Source organism: Chiloscyllium punctatum, chromosome 13, assembly GCF_047496795.1.
Source record: "Chiloscyllium punctatum isolate Juve2018m chromosome 13, sChiPun1.3, whole genome shotgun sequence".
NCBI classification, from domain to species: Eukaryota; Metazoa; Chordata; class Chondrichthyes; order Orectolobiformes; family Hemiscylliidae; genus Chiloscyllium; species Chiloscyllium punctatum.
Window position 1 is genome coordinate 249,093 of NC_092751.1, and position 25,235 is coordinate 274,327.

Sequence of the window (25,235 nt, forward strand, 5' to 3'; positions counted from 1 at the left end):
TGCTATCCAGGAAACAGTGTCTGTGCCCTTTCTAACTTCTTGACATGTTTTTGGTGGATAATGAGGACAAGGATTGCACACAATGTTCCCACTGAGTATGACCAAAAGATTTTGCAGTTACACAAGAACTCTTTGCTTTTTAAATATGACGCCTCTATTTATAAACTCCAATAAGGTAAATTACTAAACATCCAGTTCATGAACATCGTCTCCATGGAGACGAAAATTTTCTATCACTTCCTTTATTCTTCCACGGAATGTCTGAAAGGTTTGTAAGGCCAACATCTCTAAATCCCCGTGTCCGGAGTCAGTCTCAGCTATTTCTAAAGGCGACTGAAGTTCACATACTTCATAGTGTGTCTCCCGTCATTCCTGTGCAGACTGGTTCTGGACAGGAAATGCCATCACCAAAGGCCACCGTGGATCTGAAATCAACAGTTTTCACAGAGTAATGGTCGTAGCTATTGTGTGTCGTATGTCCGTGTTCTTGTTCAATTTGTTCATCATTTCATGGGTCCCTGTAATGAATTCTACTGAATGATTAATTTGTGAGTGGAGACATTCCCTTTACCACTCATTCGAAACTCCATGGAACAGTGAAAGATTTTACTCATACGCTTCCTGAGGACAGTCCTGCCATTACTGCGATGAATCAGTGAACATTCCCCACGTATCCTCGAAGGCAAGGATTTCCTTTTCCATTTTAGGAGACCATTACAGCACTGAGTCTCATGTGTGCATTCATTAAAACCAAAACAGTTGCAGCAAGACTTTAAAACTAAGATTTTGCAATCTGTTGGAATTGGTTGTCCCAAAAATTACATTTCATATTATGGTATGTTTGCAGATGAAGGCACTTACTTTATCTTGAGCAATTATATTTCATTTTGTCAAGAAATTATCATGCGCTGTTCTCTCTTTCCCTTTTAGTTTCCCGTTTTATATCCCGTATTTTATCTGTTTATCCTAAGTTTTCAATAATTTCAATCAATCTCGCTCCTGATTACCAATGCCACAATTTTGTCAATTTATATGCAGTGCAGCTGTAGGGCGCGGTGACCAAGTGGAAAGGCATTGGTCACGTGAACCAAATAAAAGGAGCCGGCTGGTGGAATCTGGCCGTTCCATCACAGTCATATTTAAAACATTTAACGTAATCTTTAGCCAAATAATACTTGCAGTAAATAAGAAAACAAAAATGAAAAAAATGCTGATGTTGAAAATCAAACAAAAACAGTCGTTTCTGGAATATTTCAGGACGTCTGGCAGCATCTGTGGACAGACGGACCCAATGGATGTGAAACGTTAACTGTGATTCATCTGGACAGATGCTGCCAGCACACCTGTGAATTTACAGAGATTTCTGTTTTTGCTTTAGATTGGCAGATTTTGTCGCAGTTCATGAGAACAGTGCTCATTAGAATCAAACAGACAGCATGGACCTGGGAGTGTGAAATGAGACAGTAATAATGAATGAGTGGAGAGTGTTGTACTGGAAAAGGACAGCAGGTTAGGCAACATCTGAGGAGCAGGAGAATGGACGATTTAGGCATAAGCCATTCATCAGGAATTAGGCTTGTGAGTCGGGCAGAGGAACAAAGCTGAAGCCAGGTGCCAACTCGCAGGCACCTCCTCCTACAGACGACGATGACAAACTCTCCTCCCCTCACCACACCATCATCTCCCAGACCATCCACAATCTCATCACCTCTGGGCATCTCCCATCCACAACCTTCAACCTCATTGTCCGTGAACCGCACACTCCCCGATTCTACCTCCTTCCTAAGATTCACAAACCTGATTGCCCCAGTCGACCTATTGTCTCATCCTGAGCCTGTCCCATCCGAATCATCTCTTCCTACCTCGACACAATCCTCTCTCCACAGTTCAGGAAATGCCCACTTACATTCGTGACACCCCCATGCACTTCACCTCCTCCAAGAATTTCGTTTTCCCGGCCCTCAACGCATCACCTTCACCATTGACATCCAGTCCCTGTACAAATCCATCTGCCATGACAGAAGTCTACAAGTCTTCCATATCTTAATCTCACACCATCCCAACCAGTACCTTTTCACCGACATCCTCATCCACCTGGCTGAACTGGCCCTCACAATCAACAACTTCTCTTTCCAATTCCCCTACTTCCTCCATCAAAACTGGTAGCCATGGGCACCCGCATAGGACCTAGCTATGCCTGTCTGTTTGTCAGATACACGGAACTGTCCATCTTTCGCAATTACACAGGCACCATCCTCCACCTGTTTCTCCGCTACGTTGATGAATGTTTGGGGCCACTTGGTGCTCCAACGAGGTGGTTGAATTACTCAACAACTTTACCAACATCTTCCACTTCGACCTCAAATTTATCCGGATCATCTTGGCAACTTCCCTCACCTTCCTGGACCTCTCCATCACCGACTCTGGCGACTGACTATTTACAGACATAGACTACAAGCCCACCGACTCCCACATGTATCTAGACTACATCTCCTCCAACCCTATCTCGTGTAAGAACGCCATTACTTATTCCCAATTCCTCCACCTCCAGCACATCTGTTCCCAGGATGACCAATTACACCTCAGAAAGAGCCAGTTGGTCTTCTTCCACGATCACAACTTGCTTTCCCACGTGGTTGACAGCACATCCATTTCACATACCACCACCCTTGAAGCCACGCCTCTCAACACAACAAGGACAGAACCACCTGGTGCTCACCTTATACCCCATCAAACTCCACATAAACGCATCATATTCTGCCACTGATGCCACCTCCAAACAGACACCACCATCAGAGATATATTTCGCTGCCCAGCCCTGCCAACATTCTGTAAAGACCATTCCCTCCATGACCTCCTCTTCAGGTCCACACATCCCCCCACCAGCCCATAACCCTCTCCTGGCACCTTTCACTGCCATCAAAGGACGGGTGAAACAAGCACCCACACCACTCCCCTCACCTCAGCCAAGGCCCGAATGGATCATTCCACCTCCAGTAGAAATTCACCTGTACAGCTACCAATGTCATCTACTGAATCCGTTGCACCCAGTGTGGTCTCCTCTACATCAGGGAGAGAGGAAACCTTCATGCAGATCATTTCAGAGAACATCTCTGGGACACCCGCACCCACCAACTTCACCATCCCGTGGTTGAACACTTCAACTCCCCCTCCTACCCCAACAAAAACATACAGGTCTTGGACCTCCTCCACTGCCAAACCATTAGCATTCAACGTTTGGAGGAGGGACGTCACACATTCCGGCTTGGGACCCTAACACCACACGGGATAAATGTGAATTTGAACAGTTACCTCATTTCCCCTCCCCCAAGCACAAGCCTTCAACTCGCCAACGCCCTCTCGACCCATTCCATCACTGCTATTTCTGACCGATTTTCTTCTCCCTCCTATTCATCAATCTATTTCCGGTCAACCCCACACCATTTCCACTTATCTCTCAGCACGACTCACAAGCTTTATTCCAAATGAAGGGCTTAAGCCTGAAACCTGAATTCTTCTGCTCCCCGGATGCTACCTGATCTGCTGTGCTTTTCCAGCATCACACTACCAACTCTGATCTCCAGCATCTGCAGTCCTAACTTTATCCTTGGAATTATCAATGACCTTAGAGTGAATATATCCCTCGATGCAGTGATCACAGTGTGACTGAGTTTTCCATTTATTTTGGGTGAGGGCAGGCTGGATCTGAGACGAGAGCTTAACGTCTAAACAACGGTAATGGTATCAGATAGCGAAGTTAGGGCGGGCTGAAGTGAAGTGGAACATTCTGTCAGAAGATGGGTCAGTAAAACTGTCCCACATCACCCAGACTGTAAAAGACACGCAGAAAGAGAAAATCAACTTCAGTGCAGACACAATGACAGGTAAAGTGGAAAGGAGACAATACAACACACTGAGGTGCAGTGGAATTATATATGTAAAAGGATTCGATATATAAGCTACACCTTTACATATGGACTGCTCTCACGTTTGAAAAAAGGAATTTCCTGCAGTATAACGGCGATATCTGCCTGTGACATCACAATGTTGAGAGACACTGACATAGTTTCTTCTGTAGCAGCGTGGCCTAGTAAAACCATGATCGTCCCATTAGTCAGAATTCAATACTTCAAAGCTCTCCTCTGCGCTGTACAACTTATTTGCTGCTCCTTTAGTCAGATCTCAATCGCTTCACTGTGTATCTTCTTCTGCTTCCTGCTTCACGGAAACACTTGAAACGTGAACAAATCCACTTTCCACTTTCACCAATCTTTTGCAACTCCCGAGTTGACACAGGTACGAGTGACCGATTGGCCTTCTCGAGCGTTCTCACTCTGGTATGATCTGAATGATAAAGTGGACTGTGTCTGATCTGCAGAATGTCCCCACGCGGGACAGTGCTGTTTATCCCTTCCTTGGGGACTGAGCTGTCTCTATTGGCAGAGTATTCAGCCATTTCCCTCCACTTGCAGGCATTATGAGAGGATGTAAGTGCGGATATGTTCTGAAGCTTCCTCTCACGGGCACAGACAGGTGCGAGAGCACCGCTGGAACTTAGCAACTTTGATTGTGAACTTCCTCCAAATATCATTTATTTAAGAGAGAGAGAAAGGTGCTGAGCTGGTGGGAAAGACAGAAATGGGCTGTGGACTCTCTTCCCTCAGTAGAATTCCAGTAAGTGCATTTTTGTGCTGCCCATTTGATATTGGGGATTCAGGGACATATTTCCCGATTGCTGGGCTAGAGTTCTGGCCACATTAATAAACATGAATTTAAGTGATTTTGTATCTTATTATGCATTCTTATCATTTTACAATTTAAACTGAAATACAATTTACTTATGTTTAACATTCTTATATTTTTAGTATTCATGAAAACTGTGCAACGTCCTCGGATGTAAGAATGGTGAAGATTGATGATGAGTGCAGTATGTTTCATGTTTTCTGTATAAACTTCAGAAGGAAGTTAGTGAAGTGTATTTGAATCAAATTCTCTGCCGAACTGAAGCCAACCGAATGCAAAGCCCTGTGACAGTGATAATGTAACATTGTCTGTAAACAGGGAAGTGACCCACGGAAATGCAGCCTTCAATCAAGTCTAATTTGCAAAACATTTTTCTCTGTCCCCTTCCTGAGCCTGGTGTTCCAATAGTCACAGGTCAGTTGCTCCTCCTCTGCCTTAACTTTAATTTCAGGATTGCAACAAAAGTAGAACAGGTTGCTCGAAGGTCCCAGAGGTATGAATAGCGCACGTTACAGGTTGGCGCTCTGCTGCTCCCGTGGAACAATCCATCATCACTTAACATCGTGTGAAATGCTGCAGCTGTAATTTCAATTATTATCTGAAGCTGCTTTTCCTGATGTTGATCAGGGATCATTGGTGTAACAGACTGAAGTGAATTTGAAAAATAACCTCTAATAAAGCAGCATTTATTGTAAACCTCCAGTTTCTGATTTGTGGGATTATACTGTATTTGGGAAATGTGTCAATTATCAGCAGGAAAGCTGTCCATATTCCACAGGCGATTATCCATCTGTGGATCAAGAAACAGAGGTAATGTTTTAGCATGATGACATTTTTCAAATCTTTGACCCTCCACTATATACCATTCTTGGAAAGGCTGTTAAACTCGTTTCATATTATCCCATTTCTTACAAACTCGCACAGCCCATTAAACTGTCCGAAAGGAATTAGATTTATCTCTTTGGGTAGATTGAATGTTGTTCGTGAATCTGGGAAAGTCAGGACAAATTGTTTTGCTGTTGTGCAGAACAGAGCGTTCAGACAGGAATAAGGACGAGTCATTTTGCTGGGTTTTTCGTGCGGAGATCAGTGAGTATTAAATGGATTCAGTTCCATTCCTGGTCATTGTGACCAAATGTTCAAGGCAACAGATGGCAATGATGATGATGCTTGACATCTACAGGGCCATTCCAACTCATTAGAATCACCATTGTATTACAGATCAGGTGGGTAGGAGAGATGATGATCCTTATGGCAACCTGAGACAGTGCGACAATTAATCCCACATTGTTAGTCTCACTCTATACCATAAACCAGTTAGCCAGCGGAGTGAGCTAACTGGCTTCCGTTTACTGTAAAGCTATAACAAACAGATCAGTATATTTACAATTTGTAGTAGTTCACAAAGAACCAGCCGCGACACCTTTCAACACCACCAGCTCTTCTTATACTTAACTTCTTCAGTTGCAGTTGTTATGCAATTTCTTTCCAATGAAAGCTAAACAATTCGTGAGTGTGCCACTTTTGCATCCCCATCCAAGCAGCGCAGAATCCCTGTCCCTGTTAAATTCGCTCCTTATGTGTCCGCATGTGGCTTTTCAAATATTCTGGAAACAGCTTCTAATTTTTTTTTCTTTCTGTAAAATCATCTCCGATTTCAATAACTCTCAGAATAGAAAGTACCTGCTGTAAACTTCTTTGTCGTTCCTCTCTGGTTTTGAAGCTCTAGCCTTTAGTTATACACTCACCTCAATGAGGGAATTTCCCTCCTATTTACCCTTACCTCAACCTCACATCAGCTGAAAAACCTCCATTAGGACACGACTCAGTCATCCCTGATTTTTTCCGCTTATTCTTCATCTATCCCACCATCCCATTAAACTCCTTAATTTCTTATCTCTTGGCTTTATCTCCCAGTAAATCTAATTTCCGTTGTCTCGAACGATTTTGTATCAAGGGAACTCTCACCATATCCTTCCTGACCATATTCCAATCCCCAACCCCCATGTATCTCATCATATCTTTATATCCCAGTAAATTTCCTCCTCACAAATGATGTTGGGTCGAATTCAACGCATGAACATTTACCACTATGCTATGCAATCTCATTGCGGTTCAGGAAAGATGTGGGCTATTTCACTGACAGCTGAATCGGTTGGCTGCAGCAACATTGGGTCCATTTGCAGTCACATAGGTGAAAGTTGTATTCATTTTTAATTTCTTCTCAACGTGTGCTGAAGTAACACAGTGAGGAATCAATTAATATGATAAGACATATATAAGGGGGCGTGTTAAATCTGAGGTTATGAGATCAGGGTCGTTTGAATAAATTAGACCAGAGATTGTTCAAATCTCAGTCTCATGAGAGTGACAGAGAGCGATGTTGAGCGTAATAGACTGTCTTGGCAAAACCCAGTGCTATGAAGTCGTGGGATATGTACTTTAAAGTGTGCTGAAATTTATGGCTAGCACAAGGAGTCCAGAACAAGGTAACAACACAACATTTGGTCGAAAAAACTAACAGCTTTGTTACATGGATAAAAAAAAACAAATTCGAATTCGCCTAATCAGTTTAAATTATGCCCCAATCAAGGTTTAACAATATTAAAATCAGTGAAACGATCCGACTGTTTGTGGAACAAATATCAGACATGTTGAACAGTTACCCAGAGTGGCAAAAAACAGCAAAGAGAGCAGCTATAAGTACAACAGATGTCGGATGATAGTAAGATCGACGAGAGGTGACTATCTGGAGAAAGAGATTACATAGAAAAAAACATCGACACTGACCTGGAGAGAAAATCTATCTAGGAAGATACAACGAGAAGATTCGACAACTGGCTGGTTCTTAAATTTTTGTAATTATTAATGGGGTCCGGGTTGGGGAAGGCTTTTCAGACCAGTATTGTAGAGCAGAAGGTTAAAGACAGGTTTAGAGAAAGGAGCGTAAGTAGTTGTAAGTTAATAATTTTCTATAAAATGAGGAAAATGTGTCCAGCAGGCTAAGACAAAAGGGAGGGGGGAGCGACTTGGGGTACGGGCGTTGGAAATGCAATAGGTCGAAGGAGGTCAAGGTGATGGTGATAGGCCAGAGTCGGGTGGGGGCGGAGAGGTCAAGAAGAAGATTGCAGGTTTGGAAGGCGGTCCTGAGTTCGAGGGATTTGACTGAGACAAAGTGGGGGAGGGGAAATGAGGAAACTGGAGAAATCTGAGTTCATCCCTCGTGGTTGCAGTGTTCCGAGGCTGAAGAGGATGCGCTCTTCCTCCAAACGTCGTGTTGCTATGGTCTGGGGATGGAGGAGTCAAAGGACCTGCATGTCCTTGGTGGAGTGGGAGGGGGAGTTGAAGTGTTGAGCCACGGGGTGGTTGGGTTGGTTGGTCCGGGTGTCCTCTGAAACGTTCCACATGTAGGCGGCCTGTCTCCCCAATATAGAGGAGGCCACACCACATCGGGTGCAGAGGAGTTACATTAGCAGAGGAGTTTACTCCGTTATGTAATACCAGTTTCTGTGGTTGCTATGTTGTTTCGCTCATTCGTGTATTATGTCTCATTAACGATTTTGAAGTTGTCCCCTCGACGCAAAAGTTCCGTGCTTTTGCACCATTCTAAAAAAGATGTAGTGTGTCTAATCAACAGGGCTCCCTACAATAACACCCCACGCAGATTCAATCTATTTATCCTGGTATTGACCATTGGAAGCAGCACTGCGCACTCTCCTCGAATTTGGAAAACAATTCCCTCTAAGATAATGTAACATTCCCGCATTCAAGGGGATTTCATTCCATCCCCTTCAATTCCTCATAGAATCCGATTCAACAAGTTTTGTCACGGAGTCATTTATTTGTTTGTGTTCAAATCATGTGAGCAAAGGATCACAGTTGGAGAGTGCTGGTCACATAATCCAGAGGACAGACCATACTCTGTGCACTGTACTCTGCTAATCATCATTTCACTTGCAGCAGGTATCTATGCTCTGCAAAGTTTTCATGCCTGTTTTAAGAAGCAAAATAAACAGTTCCTGGTTCCTAATTTTGTTGTCACACAGACCAAGATTGTAAATGATGGAAATGTGCACTGGTCGAGACTGTCTGCTCTCCCAAATCCCTTTTCTCCCCAGCAGGTGGTAAGATGCTGGTCTGAATTGCTTTCTTCTGTTCCCTGTCACTCTGGGGTGATGTGAGCTGTGAAAAAAAAACTTCCCTAAGCTGGGGGTAACGTGGTAAAGTTTATGCACATCAGGTGCAATGTGCCTGAGCGACAGGACTTGCTGCAGTAACATCCCATGTTGAGTCAGACAGCAGAGCCCTCGTTGTGAATTCGAGAAGTACACAGACACTGTTCCCGATTACTGGGAGAGATTCTCTCTTTCCCAACATTTCTGCACTTTTCTATCTGTCTCAGATGGAATTATTTGGACAAGGTTCTGAAAAGAATATGAGTTCCTGTGCATGCAAGATCTCCCTTTTGTACAGCTTTCCAGAATTTCCATAACTCCCACTCCCACGAGCCCCCTACCCCGCTGCAGAAGCCGGTGTTTGATAGGGAGCTGAAGAGCGCATTCATCTTGCTCTCCCACAACACTGATTGCCAATAGAAGATGAGTTTGTCCAGCTGCCAGTGGGGGAAGGGCTGGCGCAGCCTCCTGGGAAACGGAAGGCAGAATGGCAAGGAGCTATTGTTAAAAACTCAGTGCTGCCTTCATTCCGAAACAAAAGTAAAGCATTTTTTAAACAAAGAGACTCACCTGATTTATAGATCACGCTTAAGGTGCGGTTATGGCTCGTTGGTCTTGGGTGTGATATATCGAGTGGGTGATGTATGTGCGAGAATTGACACTTGAGCCCTGAAGCTTTTCATCCGGTCCCATTTTTGACTCAGAAAGTATGATTTCGATGAGATCGAGTTCAGATCAAGATACTGAATCTTCAAGACACACACCAGCTGCTTCTTGTAGGCGGTTAGTAGACTGGGGAATGGATTCTCGAACTCCAAATGATGCTGATCCTGTTAATGTGGATCTTGCTGAGCGCATGTCCTGTGCAGAATAACCTGAATGCCTTGTTTTTCTCATGCTGTGTTCTACATGTCCTTGATTATAATGATCTGCCTTTACCAATTGCAAAGGTTTTCACTGCACTCAGGTGCATGTGACAATCAATCAAATAAAATCAATCAAACGAACGACACAGACATTTCCTTATTGTTTGGTGCCAGCACAGCGAAGGTGGGCTGTATGGCCTCACTTTGCACTATTTCGTGATTCTGAGTGAAATCACAGTTAAACCAACAGAATGTGGGAAGTTGCTCACAGGTTATGTTGACACAGCTGGGACACATCTGCGCCATAGTGTATCACACGATAATAGTGAAGTCCTTCTTGAAATCATCCTCTGAGGCACATGGCACATGCCAGATTAAAAACTGAAGATCGCGGGAAACTGCTGTAGGAAGCGATAACAGAGCAACCCAGCGGGAGCATACTGGGCTCATAACCCAGAAATTAATGGACGGAAAACATGCTCTGCTCGTTGACAATTCCAGGTTTCAGTGTGTGTACTGCCCCGCCAGTGTTCCTCTATAATATAGCTTCATTCAACATATTGCATGTTGTTTCAATTTCCTCTTCCTTTCTCTCAATGTATCTGAAATGAATATCTCATGCTGATACACCTGCCAAATTTACACAGGTGAGGAAACACGCTTGTGAATGTCTGGAAACTCTTTTCCTGTTCTCTATCTGTCTTCTCTGATTTGATTAGCAAAATTACTTGCCAGATCTGGGAATAAACTGGTGTAGGTAAGACATATCAGTTGCAGAGTGCTCTGTGCACATGACGCTCTGCATTTATTCCCCAAGCTGTTTCACACAGCAATGTCCTCCCTGTGAAATGAAAAGCCATGAATGGCAACTGGATCATCTTGTTGGAGACAGCATTACGACACATAATCAATTTCGCATTATTAGGACATACATCACCAATTATGAATAACCACAGAGATTTACAAGCGACACAGAGTCGCAGTGGACTCGATGGGCTGAACGGCTTCTGCCGTCGCGTGAGTGACGCCACTCATTGATGCTGTCCCTCCTCCTGTTTCTGGGACAGAGTGGCTGAGGGTGAAACAATGTCTCATCTTTAACCCTCCTTCCGCGTCAGATTATCTGCAGCCTGCGGTTCAGGGCTGTGGGAATGGCTCTCAGTGAGTGAGGGTTTTACTCGGATTGTCTTCATCTCAGACAGTTGGGGCTCAGATGCTAAATGCTGCCAGATTGCAGCAAAGAAACAGATGTCGATATTAGAAAAACTTCTCTGCAGGATTGCTATGTGAAGATGGATTCTGAACGCCAAACAGTCTATACATAAATGCCCTCACATGAATTTACCTGAAGGAAGAGTATCCGGAGTACATTTCTATATGTCCCACTATCACAACATCTTTGTCGCTCTCTAAGATAAATGATATTGGGAGGATGTTCCCATTCAAACTTGCTGATTTCCAACACTTGAGGGACCTGGTTGTGCCGATGTGAGAGAGCTTTAGAGCGTATTCGCGCTTGCCTCCCCTCACACTACCTGCAGGTGGATGGAAATAGATGAATAATCTGCCGATTGACACAGCTCAGTCCAAGCGGAAGTGATAAACAGCAAAGTCCCGTGAACAAGAAGAGGGAATGAGTAGGTGATATTCTTGAAACTCTTTGCTGCTTCAAAATCAGAGAGCAAAGTGGGATGTAGTTGGATCTCAGTGACTCTCAGATGGTTTAGTGTTGGAAATGCAAGAGTGTTTGGGGTATGATCTTCGCTTCATAGCTTGTGTTCATACTGGCATGTGAGAATTCGTACTTCAAGTCGCCTTCGAGCCTTGGTTTTTTGATTTCACTTTTGCCCAGTCGCCCTATCAACTGTTAGTGCAAAGTGCAAATTATGACGTTGCACCCCTTAAAATAACTTTGTGTTTTGGGGTTAGAAGTGTCATTGTAGTGGGCATGACATAGTACCATATGTGGTGAAAGCGAAACAAATGTTACAGGATGTTCACACACACAATCCCACTCTGAATAAATCCACCATGTGGATGTTCGAACAGTTCTGAATGTTGACCTTTAGGAAATGGGAACGTGAAATGATTGGAAACAGAGCTGGACAGGTTGATGGGAATGGTGTGGTTTATGAGGAATGGCAAAAATAAAGTCATTTGGAAAGTTGGGACAGTTTCTTTGGAGAGCAGAAAAACCTTTCCAAGACATGTGTGGATTGGACAGACGAAATTAGGAAGGGAGAATGCTCCACACGCCTGAAGGGATCGAGAACGATTCGGTAGAGTTTAAAAGTCATTAGTAAAAGAATCAAAATGTACATATGGAGTGGTTAGGGTCTGTAAACCACTACCTGACATTGACAAAGACACACTTTCAATCAAGTTATTTAAAAACTAATTCGCTGTTTATGTTAAAAGTAAAAGTGTGCAGAGTTTCAGGGAGAAGGCAAGAGAACTATACCAACAGAGAAGCGCATTTGTCTCTGTGTAGAGCCAGTACAGCTAATGTGCTTTGTGACACATTTGTGATTTTGAGTGGAATCACAATTCGACCAACAGAATGCAGGGAGTTAGATAACGGTAATATTGGCAAATCTACACAACAGAATATTACCCAGCACATACATGTCACAGGGAGGATGAAAATCCTGCAGGGTGTCCTGGGGATCAGGCAGTGTGCAGTTCACTATTCAGATTATACCAGAGTGAGAGCCAGAGAAGGCAAATTGGTTAATTGTACGTTTTGTCAGCACGGGAGTTACGAACAATGATTGGAAGTGGAAATACTGGTGATTTGTTCACATTTGAAGTGTTTACGGGAAGCAGGGAACTGAGGAAGACACATGGTAAAGCTATTGAGATCTGACTACAGGAGCAGCAAATACGTTGGACAGCACAGAGGAGATCTTTGAAGTCTGGTAGATGGGCCAAGCGTGCTTTCAAAAGGCCACACTGTTACAAAAGGTAATGTGTCCTTGTCTCTTGGCATTGCGTTGGAGCAATTCAAATACCACCGTTACACTGCAGGAAATTCCATTTTCCAACGAGACGGCAGTCGGCATTTAACAAAGAATATATTGCGAAACCTTTCACATAACTTGTTACATTCTATCTTAGTATCTTGCTTTGTTTCCTTCCCACTTGACCTGTCATTGTGCTGCACTGAAGGTGTTTTGCTTCTTCTGCGTGCCTTTTACAGTCTGAGTGACATGATGAAGCAATACTGCCCCATCTTCTGATGTAATTTTCCACTTCAATTCAGCTCACCTTAACTTCGCTCTCTGATACCATTCACCTTGCTTCGGTTTAAAGCGCTCGTCTTAGACCCAACCTGTCCTCCTCCAAAATAAATACGAAACTCAGCCACACTGTCATCACTGCAAGCCAGCGACACCTTCATTCTGAGGCCAATCATTACTGTGGTCTCATTTCACATTATCACCTACCGTGCTCTCTGGTGACTTCTAGAAATCACTAATATTATAAACTGCTGCAACATCCGCCAATATGAAATACAAACAGAAGGATTCAGGAAATTTTATCATCCACAAACAAATGACAATAAGGAATGTAACTGTTGGGACAAACGTTAATGCAAGCAGATTGCAAAATCTTAGTATGAAAATCTTGCTACAATTGTTTTGCTTTTCATGAGCACACACATTGAGTTCAGTGCAGAACCGATCCCCAATTCCGAGAAGGGAATCCTTGGCTTTGACGATGCGTTGAGAATGTTCACTGGATTCATCCCAATAATGGGAGGACTGTCCTCCGGGAGCGTATGAGTAAAATCATTCAATGTCTCCATTCACAAATTAAACGTTGGGTAGGATTTAATACAGGGGCACACGAACAAACCAGACAAGAACACAGAAAGATGATAAACAATAGATATGATAATTGTTGTTTGGAAAGTTTTGATTTTAGATCCACGGTGGTCTTTGGTGACGGGTATTTCATGTCCACAACCAGTCTGCACAGAAAACGACTGCAGCCCCACTATGACGTGATTGAATCTCAGTTACCTTTAGAAAAAGCTGAGACCCACTCAGGTCAAGGGGATTGAGGGATGCTGGCCTTAAAACCCTTTCCCCAAAATACTTGGAAGTACAAATGAAGTTTTCATGGGGAGGTTGTTTATGATCTGGTTAGATAATAATGAACGTTGTTTGAATTTATGAATATCGAAATTGTGTTATAAAGCATAGTGTAACAGTAAAATCTAAAGGTCAAACTCAGTGCATACATTATTTGTAATCCTTGTGCTCACTCTCCAACAAATAAAAGGAAAGACATTAGAAAGGGCACAGCCACAATTTCCTGTATAGAAAGGGATGATGAAACTCAGGGTTGAGGTTTACTGAGGCATAAAAACATTAGAAATGATACAACCCGGTTTTATATGGATGATAGACGAAATGAGGGATTTTATGCACATCATTTTGAAAATGCTGTACCGGAAACATGCAAGTTTGGGAAGAGAACGAAAGAGATCTTTCACGTAACATAAGGTTTGAAGTGACTAAATCAGTGGTATTCCCTCTTCGAGTAAATCCATAAATAGAGTCTCAGATTCCAAACCACTGGTCAATGATCCAGAAAAACTTGGGTCAGAGTTTCTTCTGCTCAAGAGCTATTTAAACCCTAAACGAATTTCCAGAAAGAATGATAGAAGCTGAATCCAGAGTGTTTCATAAGACACATGAACTCGAACACAAGTAGGGAATTCACCACTGGGAGAAAGTCAAAGTGTGTGTAAAACTTTCGAATTTTGTTGACTTATCATAAAAGACGTTTCATGAACACGTCCAGCTGGATAAGACGGAATATAAAATATTCATGAATTTCAACGTAAAACATTGTAAATGGAATTGATCTTCTAGAAGATTGCAAACAAAAGTTATTTCCTCATGAGAAGGAATTGAATTGTCGCTAGGAGACATAATGCCTGCTTTAAATATTTGACCAGATTTACATCATGTTACGTATATGTCATGCTTTTTGATCTCCATCCATTAAATTCTCAAAGTTGTCTCTGTCTTTTTTGTCTTTTTTTAGCCATCTGTTCTTTCCTACAACACACAATTTTAAGCTGAAAGAGGTTCTGACCAGAACTGAATGCAATATTCGAATGGTCCCTTGTGATCAATCTAATTCCTTTTTGATTATTACAATTACTTTTGCGTGTTTACCGCAAATTGAGTAACACGAAACGGGCTCAACATGTTTTGGTTTCATCTGAAGTTGAAGCAGTGCGCATGGGAAACGCCATCCATTTGTTGAAAAATTATTTTCGGTTCTCTGTCCACACATGTTGTCACGTTTTAAAAATTTGCAGCATGGTTGTTGGTAATGAGTCATTTTCCAGAAAAGGTCGTTTCTCAATTCAAACAAACTGGTACTTTCCAATCAACTTGGCTTTGACCATCGCCTTCCATCCTGAAACTTCAATACAATAACAAATTGAAGCAGCGCCATGTGAGAGTCAAATTTAAAATCTCCACTCAACACAGCGTACTACATTGACACAGAGATACCATCCACTGATTAACTGCTGCACTGGATCCATGCATTAATGCTTACTGCCACATTCCATGATTGTATCAAAACGGATGGGCAAACGAGTATCACTGATTCCACGGCTGGTACCTGGAATTATATGATCGCCTTTACCAGTGGTTCCAACGTTCTATGAGGAAATTGATGAGCTACTCATTGCTAAGATGGGTTAATTAATTATTAATATAATTGCAATATTTCCATCCACTAACCACTGGACTTTTCTATTTTGATTTTAATTCATAGAAATCCTTTAATTTTAATTTTGAACTGATTGAATTATTGATCTCCACAGTGCCTGCTGATTCAGTTATAACATTTCATAATATTCTGAGTTCTTCCATCTCAGCTCGCTGTTTGAGAAGTTTTCCCGTTTTGGGAAATTCACTTCCCTGTGTATCTGCTGCTGCTCCCAGCATGCCCTGTGGTACTACACACATTTTCCCTCTGCCATTTGCTCACTGTGTTGCTGTGATCTTTACCCAACCCAGGAAAAGAACACAGGCCAAGGTTGAGCAAAATGAACTTTACTGGTAGAGAGTCTCTCCTGTCGTTTTTTTTGCGTTGTTCAATTCAATTTTCAGTTAGTCTTATTTAAGATTTTGAAATTGTTTGCTCTGTGCATAAGTGCGATTGGTCAAAAATATCTGTCCAGAAGAGAGGGAGTGCTAGTTCTGCAACAAAGCACTGTGGACTGTCCTTGAGTGGGGAAAGCAATTCTTCAGAGACAGTGTTACATCGCCCCTGTCATGTGATTTTTCATTTCATCAGCTCCAATTCTTGATAGAATTCAATTCAACAGATCTTGTTAATTATTCATTTCTTTATTTCTGTGCAGATCATGTGAGCAGAATGCTACATTGGGAATGCGCTTGCCCCATTGAGCAGAGGTGAGGCCATTCTTTGTGAACTGGACTATGCTATTCATCATTTCACCAACAGCAGGAAGAAGAATCCACTTCTATGCACAATTTTCTCAACTCAGTTAAACATATGGTCAGATGTGCAGAGCATGTGTGACGAGGTGTCTGAGATGTTAAAGTGATTGATTCTCTGCAGGCGTGGGATTGAATGGCATTCTCGTCGCTTATGGAGTGCAGTCGTTCATGACACTGCTTTTGTTTGGGTCTCGGCTAAATTGGAGGTCAAAACTGGATTAGTGGTGCTGGAAGAGCACAGCAGTGCAGACAGCAACCAACGAGCAGCAAAATCGACGTTTCCGGCAAAAGCCTGATTCCTGTTGAAGGGCTTTTGCCCGAAACTTCGATTTCGCTGCTCGTTGGATGCTGCCTGAACTGCTGTGCTCTTCCAGCACCACTAATCCAGTAAATTGGATTAGAGGTGCTAATTAGTCAGTTTATTGCCATCGATGATGCCGTAAAGTCTCCATTAATTAGTCGAATCTGTCCCTTAAATGATATTGAAATGCAGACTGACTTCGGATAATGAAAAGGAACACGGGTTTACTTTCGAAGACAAGTTATTGTGAGCTTTTATCCAATGAATGAGATCCAGGAAAAGCAAATAACGAGAGATGGCAAGCGCATGTTTATCCAATGGATTGGTAATGAGTATTTTGTCAGATGAAACCTGTAGCAGAGTGGGTAGAAGTGATTCATCTTAGTGACAAAAGCACAGACAGACAGCAGAAAATAATGGAGATATTTCAAAAGCGGCAGAGGAAGGGTTCAGGGACACCGAGTACTGGCTGTAAATGCACAGCAGAGAACTTGGCAATGTAGGTACTGTGCATGGGCATGGACACAGTTACACATTGGTCTCTCCCTTTCTCGTTGGTCTTGCCAGTGATGAATGCTGAACATGAGACGCAGACAAAGACAAGAAGTGGGAAGCCAGCTCCATCTCTTAATGAACAATTGGAGCAGACATCATGTTAACTGCAGGGACTGACCAAAACTGTGGAGCGATAACCGCTGTCTAATGTAGAACAAACATGTGAAATTATCTAAATTTATGTTTACTCTCTTGTCATTAATAGGTAGTTAGTTCTAACAATGGTGTTGCCAATAGAAGACAACGCCTCATTTCATGTTGGATAACAACATTATCAAACATCTTTCAAATTGAGATCTATTGTGATCATTTTACACACTTAACAAGTTCACTTTAATGAATACAAACCTCATTCCCTCACAGGAAATAAAACTGCTGATTTCCTCAAATACGTCATCCTTGCTAAATAGCAGTTACTCAGCATGAAACATATGATGTAATATTTATTGAAAATCCTCTATTTACCACTATTACATTATGTCGCGTTGAGTGCAATAGGCACATGCTAAACAAGTCATTGGAAAGAAAGTCTTTCACAAAGTATACTTGGGTGGTTATTAAAAATCAGGCAAGGTTCTCATGTTGCGGAAAATACGTGTATTTGGATACAACTTTAATAGTGCAACTACTCTGTGCCACCCCTCCCCCGCCCAGAGATGCAACCAGTGAGCGCACGTTACTTCTATGATCGTATAGAGGCGCATGAGATGCCGCGTCTTCAGCTCAAATAGCAACTTGAGCAGTTTCTATTGACATTGCGCAGCAGGGAGCATTGGGGCACCAGACGGTAAACTCCAACCGGACCTGTAGAAGCTTGTATTGACATGGAGCAGGGAACATTGGGACATCAGGTTGGGAGCTCCAAATTCACCTGGAGCAACTTATATTAACATTGAGCAGCAGGGACAATTGGGACATCAACCTCGGATCACCAAACTCACCTGGAGCAGCTTAGATTGACATGGAGCAGGGAGCATTGGAACATCAGGCTGCGAGCCCAAAACTCACCTGGAATAGCTTTGATTGACATGGATCTGAGAAAATTGGGACATCAGGCTGGGATCTCCAGCTTTACCGAGTACACCTCAAACTCATGCAGCTCATGGTTATTTTATGAAATCAAAACCGAACGTACACTCTTACACACATACATGTACATTTGCAGCTGAAAAGCGGCTCAGAAGATAGATTCAGATAACCATTGATTTATGTCTAGATTAATGGGCTATCCTTATCTGCTGAGAAATTGATAGTGTAGCCAGAAATTCCCAGCAGCTGTGCAAGCAGGAGAGGGATTACGTAACCCTTTCCCTGGGAACGTGCTTCTGTTACTTTGCAGGTGCATATGTGAAAACGTCTGAAAGCATCCAGCAAGGTCACATGGCACAGTGGGCTAAACAGGTGTGCTGAGGTTTTTGACTCTCGGTTATGGAAATTCGAATGCCTGCACTGCCATTACAGTGGATCATCTGGAATGTTACAGCATGTTAAAATGTGGGTCAAAGTTAAAAAGTTGGGGTTTGCTTCTCAAAGACTTGACAGTGATGGGTGCGAATATAGACTCAAGCAAAGGAGTCAGTGCCTGTGCTGACATAACAGTGTTCGCCTCCCGTACGAAAAATCGCGGGCTCAAGCAGCTCGACCGCAGCTGTTTCATTTCAGAAAAGTTGAGTTTTCAGTGGAGCCGAAAGCCGACTCTTATACCATCGCTGTTATGAAACAAAGTCCTGCGGTGACTCAACTCGTAGTTATTTGGTTGCAAAAATCCTCAACTGAGAATCTGGGAAACTTTCACGGAGTCTGGTCAGTCGGAGCAAAAGTAAGGAAGTCGTTCGTTTCTGCAGTGTTTCACAATACTACCTTTCCCGTGAGCAGTCGAACAGACTAAATGATTTTGCCACTGACTGCGACGGTAAGCTCTTGCGCAGGCGGCCCGGTTCAAAGACAGGGAAGAAGCCGATGCGCTGGTGTCACAGTGCACCACGGATTCCTCAACTAGTCTGTCTGTTAAATGTATCCCAAAGTCGTCTCTGAAAGACCTCATTTGGAAGGTGTCTGTTATTCAACGTGCGAGAATTAGCACCAGAGGTGCTGAATCATGTTTTGGAGCAGTTCGCACGTTAGTGGTTCATTCAATCAGCAACAGCAATGAAAGAAATTACACTCTCAGAGGAACCTCTGGACCTGTGCTTTCATAGCGTCGCTAGTATTAAGGTGCGCCCCGAGATCTAAGCCACTTTGGAACTGAAACGGAGGAATCGACAGAGAGGCTACAGAATGCCATCGCATCCATTTGGTTTTCTTTAAATCACTGACGAGTAGGAAAATGTAATCGGGGAGGGCGAGTGGGGAAGTGAGGCAGTTGCAGCTCTGGAGAAAGTCCTTCTTTGTGATTCACTCAGCAACCAGAGACGTGAAGGTGACTCAAAGGCGTGAGACCTCTTCACACCGAGAACAAAAAGCAATCAAGGGCAGTTAGCACCTCTTCCGGAGTTGGGGGTGGGGTGACTTCTGTGACTATGTTCAGAGACTGCCTTTTGGATTGAGGTGAACAGAAACTGCATTTCTAAAAAGCACCATGGAATTTGTTAAATTTTATTGAGTCGCTTCTCATCGATTCCCACACAGGTTTCCAACTCAGTTGGTATCCATGAGGCTCATGGCCAGGTGTGAACATCTCTGCAGCAAATTGCACGGTGAAGGTAAAAGGCAAGGAAAGTGGCATCTCGAAACGGCCCCGAGGTCAGACCTTCCTCACAATGTAATCTGTCGTTCTCGGATTGTAATGCTACCTCCGGTTTTAGGGTGGAACATTCTTTGGGAACCTTATTCTTCAAAACAGACACAGTGACTGAAACGATGCTGCACGGTATGATTTGGGACACGGCCTGCTCAGCTTTGTGCATTTTCCCTGTAGTCCGGTGTGTTTCATGTTCCGTGTAAACGTGAAAGTTGTCCTGTTTCGAGCAATGGGTGAAATCATTTAGCAAAGCAGGAATCGAAATGGCAGTAATGTCAAGTCGCTCATGGTCATTTGACCCAATCATAACCGATCATATATTCTCACGCACTCACAGATACATTTGTAGCTGAATCCAGTCTGAGAAGATAGACTCAGCTTACCATTGATTTTTGTCTGGATTGATGGGCTATCGTTATCTGCTGAGAAATTGATATTGTAGACGGGCACATCCGAGCAGCTGTGCGAGTCGGAGAGGGATCATGGAACCCTTTTCACGTGAGTTTGCATCTGTTGTTTTGCAGGAGCACAATTGGAAGTGCAAGAAAATGGAGCGGCGGCTGTGTTGGTAGTGTGGCCCAGCGGTCTAAAGCGTTGGATTAAGTCTCGTGTCTGGGCTGCAGCGTGGGTTTGAATCCCCAAGTCGTCTCTGAACGGCCTCTTTTGAAAAGTGCCTGTCGCTATTCAACGTGCGAGAATTGGTACTAGAGGTCCTGGATCAGTTTGCACGTGAGTGGCTCATTCAATCAGCAACAGCAATGAAAGAAATTGCACTCTCAAAGGAACCCTTGGACTTTCACAAGAGCTGCAGCTGCCTCTTCCCCACTCGCCCTCCCTGTATGCATTTTCCTGCTCGTCAGTGATTTAAAGAAAACCAAATGTGTGCGATGTCATTCTGTAGCCTCTCTGTAGATTTCTCCGTTCAGTTCCAACATGGCTTAGATCTCGGGGTGCACCGTAACACTCGCGACGCCACGAAAGCACCTCTGTACCTCAGTTTAATAACAGACCAATTGTTTGAAAAAAATGACCCTGTGAAGAGTGACCCACCCAAACACTTTTTCGGATCATATTTCTTCACATTTATTGCTGACTAATACACATGTCCCTAAACACAATGTGCGATTTAGCATGGCCAGCTCACCTAACCTGCACATGTGGGAATGTGGGAGGTCACCACAGCAAAGTCACATAGACTTGGGGAGAACCTACAAAGTCCCCACAGTCACCCAAGGAGAGAATCAAATCAATGTCCCTGGCGCTGTGAGGCAGCATCGCTAACCACTGAGGTACCATGTAATCTTATGCAATAAGTAAAATCAGTGAACGATACGAAAAAAATAAGTTTCAAATGACCACTCTCCGACATTGTCAAAGCATGTCAATCTTACATTTAATACGAATAGGTGTATTGAAAACGAAAAAAAATACAAAATCCTGGCAATTCATGAATAAACTATCATTAAAAATTTAATTTGATCAATGGTCATAACAATATTTAGAGGAATTGCAATTTTTAATTACAAATGTAGGTAATTAGCTGACGAATGGATAATTGGAAGTGGCATATATTTACTTCATGCCGAAGAAAGCGACTTGTTTTTCCCCTTGTTACACAGCAGAATAACAGTGTGTGTGTGTGTGTGTGTGTGTGTGTGTGTTCGAAATGTTTGAATCAAGCTCTTTCTAACAAAATAAATGATGACTTACGATCACTTCGCCTTGTCACCTTTAAAACCACAACATTCTCAAATATTTTCCAGGAAGTTACAACCAGAAGAACTAGTTAATTTCTTTTCAGAGGAACCCAAAGAGAATAAGTAGCGGACACTGTGAATTAGTGAGTCAATACAAGAATTCAACTGAAGACAACATTCCTTCTTTCCAAAATGTTCAAAATTTTAAAAATCAAAATTTATTGCCACTGTTGAATGAAAGAATAGAGATATTAATTCTTTTTCATTTGATTTTGTTGCAAGAAACATCCATAAGTCGTATGATGATTACAAACACAATAAATGTGAGCATTGAAGTCAAATATAATTATTTGAATTCAAATATGTTTCAACAGGTAAAATAAAAATTGATATTTACAATGATTGAGAAATTGTGCACTGCAGTATCTTTACAGTAGTTAATGTACTGTGCCATAAATCCACATTTGCGCAAAAGATTGAATAATTATTATTATTATTCTAAATCAGCAACAATTGAATTATCAAAGTCTGTCAATGCATTCAAGAATAATGAAAAATCTCTTTTTGCCAGTGATTGAGCAATGTCTGGAAATTAACTGGAATTAATTTAGTGAAAAGTAATTACATTTTCCTGAATTTTAAGGCTGAGATTACCATGATCATTCAAATGAGCAAACATCAGATATTTGCAATGACTTTGGATGGGAATTCATTGGTTCCTTTGTGGAGTAGGTGACCTGAAAAATAAAGGCATTTTCATACTGTACTATTAGTAATCAGAAATAATGGATTAAATGTCAATGTGAATTTCGCTAAGTTAAAAAGACGTTTTTATAAATAATTGTGACATTATTATAATGGCAATGACTTGATAATGAATGCTGTTTTGAAGAATTAAAATGATTCAATATTTCAAAAGCACTTTGCTGTGATGTTGATTGGATATTTATTAAGATCAATAAACTGAGGCATAAAACATAGTACCTAGCTTTATGGATTGAAGAAAAATGAGCCATTCAGTGATTATTGAGCAAAATTCTTCCTTTTTTCAGTAAAAAATGTACGTAATACAAGAATTGTGAATTTCCATACACCGGATTTCTTGTAGAGATATGTTTCATCAATTTATATGATCAATATTATGATCAATGTTTAAAGATTTGTGCCAGAATTAGGAAGAGAATTCGTAAGTCATCAAAGTGAGCTTGAAACTGAACAATGTAGTCAATGACATGTGGCATATATGCGATTTTAATAATATTGTCATTTTTGGACAATGATGAAAAATGTTGGAATAGAAATGACAAAAAAATCAACACGGTCAAAGCAGTTCTTTTCTTACAATGAAATGAAAACAATATTCATTTTGTAGCACGCATGATTTGAAATAGCACTTTTTTTAATGTGACATATGCAGTGAAGACTAATTCTTTTGCAAAAATGTAGGAACTTCACAAATTTAAAATGCAGTATTTGTTCAATTTGTAATAAAAATGGTTATAATTTGAATTGTATGTTGTACACACACAACAAAAAAAGGAGCTTAAAGATTGTTAGATTGACAAAAATTTGCTTCCCAACGTTATTGAAGTATAGTCAATATCTGTGATGAAGTAGAATTATTGGTTTAAACAATATAAACGACATTAACGACTGAACTGAAATATAACACATCAATTGCATTAACTACATAGAATAGTAAATAAATGCTGACTGTTGTCATTTGTCCGAGGATCAATAACATTCTTCCTCAGGTTAATCCACTGAATAGTAATCAGCTGAATATCTTTGTGTCGCTTTATGTGCACTGTTTTGTGTGAAAAATTGATTTCATTAAACTTAGATATTTACATGAATTAGGAACTTACTGATAACTGGGTGTGAAAGATCTTATTTAAGATTAGACAATTTTTAGGATTCACTCGGTTTGCTGAACAAAACACAGTTAAGTCATCATGCAATAAACTGGATTAGAGAGAAATATGCAAATTCAATTTCAAATGGATGCACTCGGATATTTTCACAACATTTCAATCATACATTCAATATAAATAGATGAATGGAAAACTAAAAACAAATTTCGGACAACTCATAAACAGATCAATAACTAAAAAATGATATATAGTAGGAAGTGGCATTTGTTTATTTAACCGAAGAAGAACTTGATTTTTTCTCATATTTATACCTTTGAATCATCAAGTTCTATGTGGAGTCTGAACTCAGCTCTTCAGAACAAAAGAAAATCAAGGAATATCTGTACTTTGCATAATTATTCTTTGTGAGTGCAACATTATCAAATATTTTGCAAAGAATATTGATTGAGTGGATTTAGATACATTCTGCTATTCGCAGACTGAAGAAAATATATAGCAGATACTGTGATTATTGGAATGAACAACAAATGAAAACATATCTAATGTTGATTTGAAAGGCAATTCATTCGATGCTTAGATATTTTCTTATCAACATTCAGAGCTGCTCTGGCACAGCTCTGTGCAAGGTGGGAATTGAAATTGTACCCTCTGGTCTGGTATCAGAGACACGACTAGAGTTGCACAAGATTCCTTCATAACATTTTCAACCAGGCCGGGCAGGGCTGAAAACTAATCAGATGTTTATTGTGATAATTGGATTGGAATTAGTGGTTGGATACTGTGTGTAATCTACTGAAAATTCAGTAGTAATTTATAATAATGATGGGAGTTAACAAATGTCTTAATTAAACAAAATTTTTATATTCACTTGTGTAATGATAGCTTGACAGAATTGCTTGGTTAGTGTGCATTATATGCAAAAAATGAATTCAATTATTCTATATGATCAGAAGTTTTTCATTTTCTGAAATGCAAATTAAAATGTTTTGGTTCTACACGTAAATTGGAACAAAATGATTAATTGGTCAATCATTGTGCCTATTCAGCTGAAGACAACTTTCATTCTTTCTGAAAATGTATGATTTCTAAGAAGTCACCATTTCCTGTGATTGTTTAATGAAATAAGATAGATGCCAACCATTTTTTGTATGCTTCAAAAAATTCATGGGGATTTGAATGATTTTGCATATGAAAAATATTCAATTGTTATTGTGATTAAAAACACAATAAATGTTAACATTGAAGTGATTTCCAATCAAATCAATTCAAAAGTATTTCCAAGTTTAAAATGAAAAGCAATATTCAGAATTATTGAGAGATTGTACATTGCAATGTCCTTGCATTAGTTTTTATATGGAAACATAGTTTAATAATTACACCCCTTACCGAATTGAACAATTATTAGGTATTGGCAACAAATCGATTTGAAAACTTTTATTAATGAACTTAAGAATGATGAGGTATCTCCTCTTCCTATTCCACTGAGTAATGTTCAGAAAAGAAGAGAAATATTGTAGTGTAAATAAACTGGTGTTCTCTGAATGCCAATGGCTGAGAAGACTGTGATCTTTCAAATGAGCAAAAGTCACATATTTACAAATGATGTTGCAATGGCAATTATTGGTCTTTTGTGGGTATATTGGCCTGATCAAACAGGTTTTAATACTATAGCACTCACACTAAGAAATATGGAAGGTATTAAAAGCACATTGTTCTTGTTGTAAAGCCAAAGTTAAAGTATTGCGTAATTATTGTAATTGATCATTGTTTCTAAAATCCTGATAGAT